A 12,798-nucleotide genomic window follows, 5' to 3' on the forward strand; every position below is an offset into this window, starting at 1 on the left:
GAACTATAATGTATCGGGGACATATATGATGATCCTTGAGATATTCGCGATGTTTGACACCACAAAAGTAGAAATCAAGAAGGAGCATCAATTGTTGATGGTTGGTGAAACCACTAGTTTCAAGAAGGGCAAGGGCAAGAAGGGATACTTCATGAAACGGCAAATCAGCTGCTGCTCTAGTGAAGAAACCCAAGGTTGAACCCAAACCCGAGACTAAGTGCTTCTGTGATAAGGGGAACAGCCACTGGAGCAGAATTACCCTAGATACTTGGTAGATTAGAAGGCTGGCAAGGTCGATAGAAGTATATTGGATATACATTGTGTTGATGTGTACTTCACTAGTACTCCTAGTAGCACCAGGGTATTAGATACCGGTTCGGTTGCTAAGTGTTAGTAACTCGAAATAAAAGCTACGGAATAAACGGAGACTAGCTAAAGGTGAGCTGACGATATGTGTTGGAAGTGTTTCCAATGTTGATATGATCAAGCATCGCACGCTCCCTCTACCATCGAGATTGGTGTTAAACCTAAATAATTGTTATTTGGTGTTTGCGTTGAGCATAGACATGATTGGATTATGATTATCGCAATACGGTTATTCATTTAAAGAGAATAATAGTTACTCTGTTTATTTGAATAATACCTTCAATGGTCTTGCACCTAAAATGAATGGTTTGTTGAATCTCGATCGTAGTGATACACATGTTCATGCCAAAAGATATAAGATAGTAATGATAGTACCACCTACTTGTGGCACTGCCACATAAGTCATATCGGTATAAAACGCATGAAGAAGCTCCATGTTGATGGATCTTTGGGCTCACTCGTTTTTGAAAAGTTTGAGACATGCGAACCATGTCTATTGGTGTATATGCATGAAGAAACTCCATGCAAATGGACCGTTTGGACTCACTTGGTTTTGAATCACTTGAGACATGCAAATCATACCACATGGGCAAGATGACTGAAAGCCTCGTTTTCAGTAAAATGGAACCAGAAAGCAACTTGCTGGAAGTAATACATTTTGATGTGTGCAGTCCAATGAGTGCTGAGGCGTGTAGTGGATATCGTTATGTTCTTACTTCACAGATGATTTGAGTAGATGTTGAGTATATTTACTTGATGAATCATGAGTCTGAATTATTGAAAGGTTCAAGTAATTTCAGGGTGAGGTTGAAAGATCGTCGTGACAAGAGGATAAAAGATCTATGATATGATCATAGAGATGAATATCTGAATTACGAGTTTGGCACAGAATTAAGACATTGTGGAAATTGTTTCACAACTGATACAGCCTGGAACACCATAGTGTGATGGTGTGTCCGAACATCATAACTGCACCCTATTGGATATGATGCATACCATGATGTCTCTTATCGAATTACCACAATAGTTTATGGGTTAGGCATTAGAGACAACCACATTCACTTTAAATAGGGCACCACGTAATTCCGATGAGATGACACCGTATGAACTATGGTTTAGAGAAACCTAAGCTGTCATTTCTTAAAAGTTTGGGGCTGCGACGCTTATGTGAAAAAGTTTCAGGCTGATAAGCTCGAACCCAAAGTGGATAAATGCATCTTCATAGGACACCCAAAATAGTTTGGTATACCTCCTGTCTCAGATCCGAAAGCAATAAGGGATTGTTTCTTGAATCAGGCCCTTTCTCGAGGAAAAGTTTCTCTTGAAAGAATTGAGTGGGAGGATGGTGGAGACTTGATGAGGTTACTGAACCATCTCTTCAACTAGTGTGTGGCAGGGCACAGGGAGTTGTTCCTGTGGCGTCTACACCAATTGAAGTGGAAGCTTATGATAGTGATCATGAAACTTCAGATCAAATCACTACCAAACCTCGTGGGATGACAAGGATGCGTACTACATCAGAGTGGTACGTAATCCTGTCTTGGAAGTCATGTTGCTAGACAACAATGAACCTACGAGCTATGGAGAAGCGATGGTGGGCCTGGATTCCAAAATGGCTCGAGGCCATATAATCCGAGAGAGGATCCATATATGAAAACAAAGTGTAGACTTTGGAAGAACTACTTGATGGTCGTAAGGCTGTTAGGTACATATGGATTTTAAAAGGAAGACGGACAATGATGGTAAGTATCACCATTAAGAAAGCTCGACTTGTCGTTAAGATGTTTTCCGACAAGTTCAAGGAGTTGACTATGGTGAGACTTTCTCACTCGTAGCGATGCTAAGAGTCTGTTGGAATTATATTAGCGATTACTACATTATTTATGAAATCTTGCAGATAGGATGTCAAAACATTGTTTCCTCGACGATTTTCTTGAGGAAAGGTTGTATGTGATACAACCGGAAGGTTTTGTCAATCCTGAAAGATGCTAATAAGTATGCAAAGCTCCAGCAATCCTTCTGAGGACTGGAGTAAGCATCTCGGAGTTGGAATGTATGCTTTGATGAGATGATCAAAGATTTTGGGTGTATACAAAGTTTATGAAAAACTTGTATTTCCAAAGAAGTGAGTGGGAGCACTATAGAATTTCTGATGAATATATGTTGTTGACATATCATAGATCAGAAATGACATAGAATTTCTGGAAAGCATATAGGGTTATTTGGAAAGTGTTTTTCAATGGAAAACCTGGATTAAGCTACTTGAACATTGAGCATCAAGATCTATAAGGATAGATCAAAACGCTTAATGGTACTTTCAAATGAGCGCATACCTTGACATGATCTTGAAGGTGTTCAAGATGGATCAGTCAAAGAAGGGTTCTTGCCTGAGTTGTAAGGTATGAAGTTAAGACTTAAAGCTCGACCATGGAAGAATAGAGAGAAAGGACGAAGGTCGTCCCCTATGCTTAAGACGTAGGCTCTACAGTATGCTATGCTGTGTACCACACCTGAAGTGTGCCTTGCCATGAGTTAGTCAAGGGGTACAAGAGTGATCCAAGAATGGATCACAGGACAGCGGTCAAAGTTATCCTTAGTAACTAGTGGACTAAGGAATTTTCTCGATTATGGAGGTGGTAAAAGAGTTCGTCGTAAAGGGTTGCGCCGATGCAAACTTTCACACTAATCCAGATTATTCTGAGTAGTAAACTGGATTCGTATAGTAGAACAGTTATTTGGAATAGCTCCAAATGTAGCGTAGTAGTTGCATCTACAAGATGACATAGAAATTTGCGAAGTACATACGGATCTGAATGTTGCAGACCCGACTGAAACCTCTCTCACAAGCATAACATGATCAAACCCAGAACTCTTTGGGGGTTAGTCACATGGGGATGTGACCTTGAGTGTTAATCACATATCGATGTGAACTGAATTATTGACTCTAGTGCAAGTGGGAGACTGTTGGAAATATGCCCTAGAGGCAATAATAAATTAGTTATTATTATATTTCCTTGTTCATGATAATCGTTTATTATCGATGCTAGAATTGTATTGATAGGAAACTCAGATACATGTGTGGATACATAGACAACACCATGTCCCTAGTAAGCCTCTAGTTGACTAGCTCGTTGATCAATAGATGGTTACGGTTTCCTGACCATGGACATTGGATGTCGTTGATAACGGGATCACATCATTAGGAGAATGATGTGATGGACAAGACCCAATCCTAAGCCTAGCACAAAGATCGTGTAGTTCGTATGCTAAAGCTTTTCTAATGTCAAGTATCATTTCCTTAGACCATGAGATTGTGCAACTCCCGGATACCGTAGGAGTGCTTTGGGTGTGCCAAACGTCACAACGTAACTGGGTGGCTATAAAGGTGCACTACGGGTATCTCCGAAAGTGTCTGTTGGGTTGGCACGAATCGAGACTGGGATTTGTCACTCCGTGTGATGGAGAGGTATCTCTGGGCCCACTCGGTAGGACATCATCATAATGTGCACAATGTGATCAAGGAGTTGATCACGGGATGATGTGTTACGGAACGAGTAAAGAGACTTGCCGGTAACGAGATTGAACAAGGTATCGGGATACCGACGATCGAATCTCGGGCAAGTATCGTACCGATAGACAAAGGGAATTGCATACGGGATTGATTAAGTCCTTGACATCGTGGTTCATCCGATGAGATCATCCTGGAACATGTGGGAACCAACATGGGTATCCAGATCCCACTGTTGGTTATTGACCGGAGAACGTCTCGGTCATGTCTGCATGGTTCCCGAACCCGTAGGGTCTACACACTTAAGGTTCGATGACGCTAGGGTTATAAAGGAAGTTTTGTATGTGGTTTCCGAATGTTGTTCGGAGTCCCGGATGAGATCCCGGACGTCACGAGGAGTTCCGGAATGGTCCGGAGGTAAAGATTTATATATGGGAAGTCCTGTTTTGGTCACCGGAAAAGTTTCGGGTTTTATCGGTAACGTACCGGGACCACCGGGAGGGTCCCAGGGGTCCACCAAGTGGGGCCACCAGCCCCGGAGGCTTGCGTGGGCCAAGAGTGGTAAGGGACCAGCCCCTGAGTGGGCTGGTGCGCCTCCCACAAGGCCCAAGGCGCAGCTTGGAGGAGAAGGGGAAACCCTAGGCTCAGATGGGCCTAAGGCCCACCCTAAGGGGCGCCCCCCCTCTCCCCCTCTTGGCCGCCCCCCTTTTCCCATCTAGGGATGCCGCCCCCCTAGGGTGGGAACCCTAGAGGGGGCGCACCCTCCTCCTCTCCTCCTATAAATAGTGGGGTATTGGGCTGCCCAATACACGCGATTTGATCTCTCCCTGGTGCAGCCCTACCTCTCTCCTCCTCGTCTCTTGCGGTGCTTGGCGAAGCCCTGCAGGATTGCCACGCTCCTCCACCACCACCACGCCGTTGTGCTGCTGCTGGATGGAGTCTTCGTCAACCTCTCCCTCTCTCCTTGTTGGATCAAGGCATGGGAGACGTCACCGGGCTGTACGTGTGTTGAACGCGGAGGTGCCGTCCGTTCGGCACTAGGATCTCGGTGATTTGGATCACGACGAGTACGACTCCTTCAACCCCGTTCTCTTGAACGCTTCCGCTTAGTGATCTACAAGGGTATGTAGATGCACTCTCCTTCCCCTTGTTGCTGGTCTCTCCATAGATAGATCTTGGTGACACGTAGGAAAATTTTGAATTTCTGCTACGTTCGCCAACAGTTTAATTTATCAAGGCTCGCTAGGCAGGCTTGGCATCTATTATAGAATCCGGAGAGTATGTGCGCGAGGTTGCTGAGGGGTATATATTACCCGGACGGCACGATCTTGACTACACATCTAGGCAATGGCCCAAGCCAGGTTTGGAGAGCTATAATTGAAGGTCGTGATATATTGCAACAGGGGCTGATCCGTCGCATTGGCAATGGACAAAGCACGCGAGTCTGGGAGGACAACTGGTTACCTAGACCAGAGATGAAGAGGCCTTATGGTTGCCTGAGTAATGAGCCACCGACCTTTGTCTATGAATTGATCAACATGACATCGGCCACCAGGGATAAACAGAAGATCCAAACGTCTTTCCTTAATATGGACGCTAAGATCATTCTGGGTATCCCCCTTTGCACAATGAATGTGAGTGATTTTTGGTGTTGGAGCTATGAAAAGAATGGGATTTTCTCGGTTAGATCCGCATATCGCATGCTTGTCAGCACAAGGCAGCGACGGGAATTATGGCTGGAAAACAGGCCGGGTTCATCTAATGTAGCAGCGGAAGAAAAGCAATGGAAGAGATTATGGAAAACAGAAGTTCCTGGGAAAGTACGTATGTTTCTTTGGAGACTATCGAAAAATTCTATACCAACTAATGATGTTCGCGCACATAGGCATATGTCAGACTCAGGTGCCTGTGGGCTATGCGGGGCTCTAGATTCATGGAGACACTCCCTTCTGGAGTGCACAATGTCAAGATGCACATGGGCGTTGGTAGATGATGAGCTGGCGCAAACCCTAGCAACTATCGCTAAACCACATGCTAAACATTGGTTATTCACTCTGATTGACTCTCTATCACATGAGGCGTTTGTGAAGCTAGCAATAACACTATGGGCGATTTGGGCGGCTCGAAGGAAAGCTATACATGAAGGTATATTTCAAAGTCCACAAGCTATCCACGGATTCATAAACAGATATCTTTCAGAGCTGAAAATGCTGGCGGAACCACAGAAACAACAGCAGCGCGCAACTTCGACATCTACTACAACAATCCAACGGCCAAAAGCTCCACCACATGGTCATGCAAAAATTCATGTTGATGCCGCATGTCGGAAGGGACTGGGAGGATCAGTTGCTGTTGTTTGCCGGGACGAAACCGGTGCTTATCTAGGGAGCTCGGCCCTCGTGATAGCAGGGGTAGACGACCCGGAAATTCTGGAAACGATTGCATGTCGGGAAGGTCTCGCTCTAGCCCAGGATCTTAACATCTCCAACGTCGTGGTTGCTTCAGACTCCAAAGGTGTAGTGCAAGCGATTAACGGCAAAAGTCGGGGAAATAGTGGTGCCATTATTTTTGAGATACATAGTAGAGTTTCTTTTTTAAATTGTGTTTTTGTCATTGAAGGTCGTGCCGTCAATGTAGAGGCACATAGATTAGCCAAGCATGCTTTTTCGTCAGGTCGTGGGCGATATATTTGGCTGGGCCAACCCCATGACCATAGATGTATTCCACTTAATGTGGCTTTTCATGAATAAAGCTTGGTTACTCCCTCAAAAAAAGCTATTTTACTGCAATGCTTGGTTCACTGTAGCAATTTACTCTGGCGTAGTTACCAAAATGTGAGCACATTTCAAAAAAGGGAACATTTTTTGAAATGCGAACATTTTTTCAAATTTAGTGAACATCTGTTTAAAAAGCGAACAGTTTTTGGGAAAACATGAACAACTTTTGGAAGGCTTTTTGAAAACTGTGAACAGTTTTTGCAATTCCTAACATTTTTTGAAAATCCAGGTATTTTTACAAATTTTTGAACAGTACTTGAAGACCGAACCTATTTTTAAAATATGAACACTTTTCAAAATAAAAAGAATTCAAAATGCAAGCATTTTTTGAAAATTCAGGAACAAATATTAAATAATGGAAACATTTATTGAATTGGTGAATAGAATTTTAAAAAATGAAACATTGTTTTAAATCACCGAGCATTTTTTGAAAATCCCCAAACAAATTTTGAATAATGGAATTGTTTTTGAGTTGTGAACAGAATTAAGAAAATGATACATTCTTTCAAATTCATGAACATTTATTTCAATTTGTGAACAAAATTAAAAAATATGAACATTTTTTAATTCTGAACAATATCTGAAAATATCAAACAATTTTTGAAAAGCGAATATTTTTTGAAATCCATAATTGTTTTTCAAAATTTCCAAAGTATTTTTAAAAAGAAAAGAAAGCCCAATAAAGAAAAAAACTTCATGAACCTTCTAGAAGGTTCCCAAAACTGGGTAGGAACCTTCTAACAGGTTCTTGAAAGCCAGATATTGTAGTACCTTACTTTTCTAAGCTATCTATGCAAAATGGGTTGGCCCATCTAGTCACTGTGCCGCTCGCCCTGTGTGTAACGCCAATAGTTTGCCGTAATATGCAGCAAATAGGAAATGCGGCTAGTGTGTGGCATGGACGTTTTCAGTGTCTAGTAGGGTAAAGGGTACATGCCCTAAGACAACGATCTTCATGCTTCCAAAAAAAAAACCACAATCTTCAAATCTGACCTTTATACAAACTAAAAAAAAAATCTGACCTTTATATGTCAGTGGTGGGTCCGAAGACAACGACCGGTCACCCCTCATTTCTCTGTAGAGAGAGCAGCACGCAATAGCGAAGAGGTACTGTAGCGATCAGTTGTATTGTAGAGATCGAGTTTCACTATAGAGGTTGGTTTTCACTATAGTGGTTTACTGCAATGCTTGGTTCACCGTAGCACGGTTAAAAAAAAAAAATGTGACCACCTTTGAAAAAAGTGAATGTTTTTTGGAACATGACCATTTTCCAAGTTTTGTGAACGCATGTTTAACATGCGAACAAATTTTGAAATTTTGAACATTGTTTGGAAAAAAAAGTGAATTTCAAGTTTTTACTTATTTTATTCTTATTTCGTCTTATTATCTTTTGGTCCTTACTTTTTTGGTCATCGTATATAAGAAAATTATAGTGTTTTCAAGAATATGTCTGTGGTTCATTTAAAAAAGATTCTCTGTATTCGAAAAACCATTCAACGCATATATATACCTATTAATAAAGAACGGTGTGTTTCTTCAATTTTTTGGTCCATCACGCTGATTTTTTGACCATCCATGCATATAATGGTTGGAGTAAGGACTTCCCGAACTTACGGGTCCCACATTGTTATGGGCCACGTGATGCACGCGTGGGCTTCGTGCTCCTATATATGTGCGTAATCTAGCTGGAACCTCGGCAGTCAGGACCATTCTCAACTTTACCGGCATGATAAACAAACATCTCCTACAGTTGTCTAACCGAGTATATGAGAATGCGCAAGCTACGACCAAGATGACAATAGGACCATACCAGGGAGATGTCTGTTGTGGCGCCAAGGCCGCAGGCTACATCAGAACCATCCTTGCACTTTTCTGGAGAGATTACAATTTCCTCGTCGTCGCTTATTTTGTTAGGGTGCTTGCCGTTTTGGGGGATGGGTGTGTTGTTTCCTTAACGCAAATCTGGCATCTTCTCCAGTAGAAAGAGTGTGATCGGTGCTGCATCAACGACATCCAAGGTTGGTTGAGAACGCCACTGAGTATAGGACTGTGACCTAGGCTAAATATGATTTGTTATTGAAGAATAACACGTGGTAGTTTTGAGTACTTTCAATTTTTTTTGCTACTTTCAAAATTCTTCCAATAGTTAGATTTTTTCTAGCTGCATATTTTTTTTGTATCTATTAGAACGCACGGGCATGTTTGCTTGTATCTAAAAAATGCTTGCCGTTTCTTTAAAAGGTCCATCACATATTTAGAAGATATATTCAGCATGTACTTGAAAATTCTAGAACGCATTGAAAGTTCATAGTGTATTAAAACAAAATTGTCCATTTTTTAAAATATATAGTTGAACACTTTTTCAAAATCACATTAACATTGTTTGTATTTTTCGAAAATACATGGATATTTTATTTTTATATGCATAAATGTTTTATATCATAGAAATATAACCTGTTTTTATTACTGAAAATTGACACAGGTGCGGACGAGAAACAGTGCACACAGACGTGTGCCCCCCCCCCCCCCCCCCTCTTCATATCCTCCAAGGGAAAAGGCGGTAGGGTTTCTTCCTCCCGTTAGTGACGCCGCTGATTTGCCTGGTCTCATGTGGCCTTAGGGCCATGTGGGCGCGGTGGATCCCGACCCTTGTTGACGGAAGGGCTCCGTTTTTAGCTCTTTCTTTGAGTTACGAAGCGCTTCTGGCGCGCTGTAGGCGATATATTGCATGCTGTCGTTGCCAGTGAAAAAGCCCAACTAGATTCACGCCATGTATAAATTACTGAAAGGCCCAATGACTCCACACGAAGAAAACTACCGAAGTAGCATGACAAAAATAATTTGTACTACTAGTAAACCCTAAGCCCAGGAAGGAGAGCAGAGCACCCCGATCGACCAGGCGGTAGCCGGCGTCACTCCGTCTTTTCGGGACATACCGGAGCGACCACGACTGCGACTCGCGTTGCGACTGCGGCCATCGGGGGGCGTCTCCGTGGAGAGAAAATTGGATAGTTACCACTTTAAACGTTGGGCTTCGCAAGAACGCCACTCTCAAGATGGGTTTCTCAAAAATGACATCCAGATCGTGGACCTCTTGATTACTATGCCGTTTACTCCCTTTTTCAGTTTTTCCTTTAGTTTTTCCATTTATCTGCACCTAAAAGGACTAGACTACCCCTAGATGTGTACACGTACCTGGTTGCATCATGTGGGCAGTCAAAGTTGCTGTGTTGCCTCACGCACCGCCGCCGAGCCTAGAAAACGGCCAATAACACTGCACGCAGGCGCAAATCGCCTTGCTGCCTATTCCCTGGACGGAGCAGCGGTCGTCGACTCACCGAAGGAGCCCTTCAAGGGATAACCTTTAGTTCGTTCTCAAAAGAAAATATTGTAGGCCGGTATAAACAAGGGTTCGTTGTGTATTTTGGACAAATACCACCAGGCACTTTAAGAACTAGATGATACCTCGCACGTTGTTGTGGGAATATTTTGCAACATATTTCAATGTGATTCGTTGTATGAATAATGAATAACTGAAGTGATAATATAAAAAGCTAAAACTGAAAATACATATAATTTATTATGTTTGATTACTATATAATTGTAATTTTTTTATTAAATCTAAATAGCATAGTAGAATGAAAATTCTCTTGGATGTTTGCATGTTGAGATGAGTCTTTTTTTCATGCATGTTTAATGATGAAGTGACATGCTTGCATGTTGGGAGATGGCCTTTTCTCATGCATGCTATGAGATGATGTGGCATGCTTGCATGTTGAGAGAAATAGCTAGTGGGGACTAGCTATTTAGATATAAAAGATGTCCATCCTTAATTTAAAATGATCATTGCATGCAAAAAATGTTTATTGTGTATTTAAAAATGTTCATAAAATTTTAAAAATTCCATCTTGTATTAAAAATGTCTATCATGTATTTAAAAATGTACAGTATTTGTTTGCAAAATATTCATTGTTTATTCTGAAAATATTCATCTTGTAATAAAACATGCCCATCATGTATTTTGAAAAACAATCACCGTGTATTAAAAATGATCGTTGAGTATTAAAAAATGTTCTCCATGTATTAATAAATATGTGCCTTGTTTAAGGAAGTTTCATCAAATATGTTCAAAAAGAATCGTCATGTATCGTCTATTAAAGAATGTTTAACAGGTCAAAAAATGCTGATAGTTTATATAAAAAACTCCATTTTTATATTAAAAAATTATCATGTATTTGAAAATTGTTCATCATAGAATACATAATGTTATTATGAATTGAAAAATTGCTTGGCATGTATTTACAAAATATTCTTGTATTTTTGTAAAAAACATTAACATGTGTTTTAAAAAATTATCATGCAATTTAAAGAAAATATTAATGCGTATTAAAAATCTATATACATGATAAATAGTTTTGTAAAGTACCATGAACATTTAATGTATTTAACCAAACAAAGTAAAGAAAACAGAAGAGAAAAAATAGAAGAAGGAGTGCATTGCATGTATGTGTTGCTCGAAGGGGAGACACTCACGCCGAGCAATATTAGACATACATAAATAGTTCTACAAGATTAACATAATGAGCCAAATGGATAAATATGATTGGAGATGAGGGGAGAACGGGCCCACCCCCTAAAATTTAGAGGGGGGAGATGTTATTGTTAGGAAGTTTACGTAAAGTTTAAGTAACCCTTCGTAGATGTAGGATTTTCACACTCGCGTGTCCCGTTACGATGTTGGGCCTGGCTTATGTGCAGGATGTTGTAGGCGAGCGGGGCATCGAGCTTGCTACAAGCGACACATAGACGCACCTCTGCACTGCACCCGCAACCTTCTCACATGTCATGCGCGACACTGTTAGGTGGTCCAATATTGTTTGTTCAGGATGATGGCTCGCCCAAGAAAAATGACAACGGCTCTCGGTGCTACAATATTGTTTGTTCAGGATAATAGCTCGCCCAAGACAAATGACAATGGCTTCGGTGCTACAATAGAGGCTAGAAAGCTCGCCGGCAGACGAATGATGGGTCACAACCCACACATTTTCCACAAATTGGTGTGAGCAAAGAGTGTTTTCACAATGTATGTTTGTAAAAAAAAAACTGAACTTGCAGTTGCTTTGTTCGAAAAAACTGTCTTGAAATTATTAGGAGCTCCGGTGCTACAAAGAGATATTCCTGGGAGTCTACAAAAGTTAAGAGCTGCAAAATGCCTTTTTTTTACAATCACCCTGGGGCGTTCCCCACCTGAATATAGTGTTCAAGAGTTTCCCACACCAACTTTTACTATAATTTAGAATTGAGATGAGGTTCAGCTACCCCCTCCCCCACCTCTGCATTTCTATATGATGAAGAATAAAATGAGTTAGGTCGCGCATTTAGTTTCCATGTATATGACCTTTGTGATACACATAGATCGTCTTGTATGAATGCATGGCTGCAATGTTCACACATGTTCTGCTGTTCACGCAATGCATTGCATGCAATGTGTCATGCATGTTCTGATGGTCATCAACTAATCTACATAAAGAAAGCATGATTAACATATTATAGGCAGACACCTATAAATTAAAGTTGTGTCTAGCAACCAATACATCAACCCAGAGGTTATGATGATATGTGGGCACAGACAATAGAGAATTAACATATGGATATTTTTCAAGGCTTATGTGTGACTTGGGATATTAGAAGACAACTGAGACGTTATATGAAGCTTGACTGGGAAGTGGTTTGTGTGTGAGATGGGTTCCGCCAATGTGATTATTGTCTGCTGCTCATGGTCAATGGCGGTACTTGTGATCAAGTGGCCCTATTTTATAGCAGGACGACATGCTGCACCATGGTTCATCTCATCAGTGACACACGAAAACACCACACAACCAAAGAGCTGAGGCCGTGTAGTTTGGTGAGCCCATTGTCAAGATGTAGGGGCTGCCCTGTTGTGAGGAGGCCCAATATTGTTTGTTCAGAACTTTAGCTGGCCAAGACAAATGGTACTAGCTACTGCGGCCGCATTAGAGGCCGCCAGCCCACACATTCTCCACAAAATGGTATAAGTGCATAAGAGTATTTCCACAATGTACGTTTTGTTTCATTTTTTTTCTACAACATGAATGTGCTTTGTTCGAAATAATTGTCCTAAAGTTA

Source organism: Triticum urartu, chromosome 2A (genome assembly GCF_056163025.1).
Source record: "Triticum urartu cultivar PI428250 chromosome 2A, HENAU_Tu73, whole genome shotgun sequence".
Taxonomy (NCBI): Eukaryota; Viridiplantae; Streptophyta; class Magnoliopsida; order Poales; family Poaceae; genus Triticum; species Triticum urartu.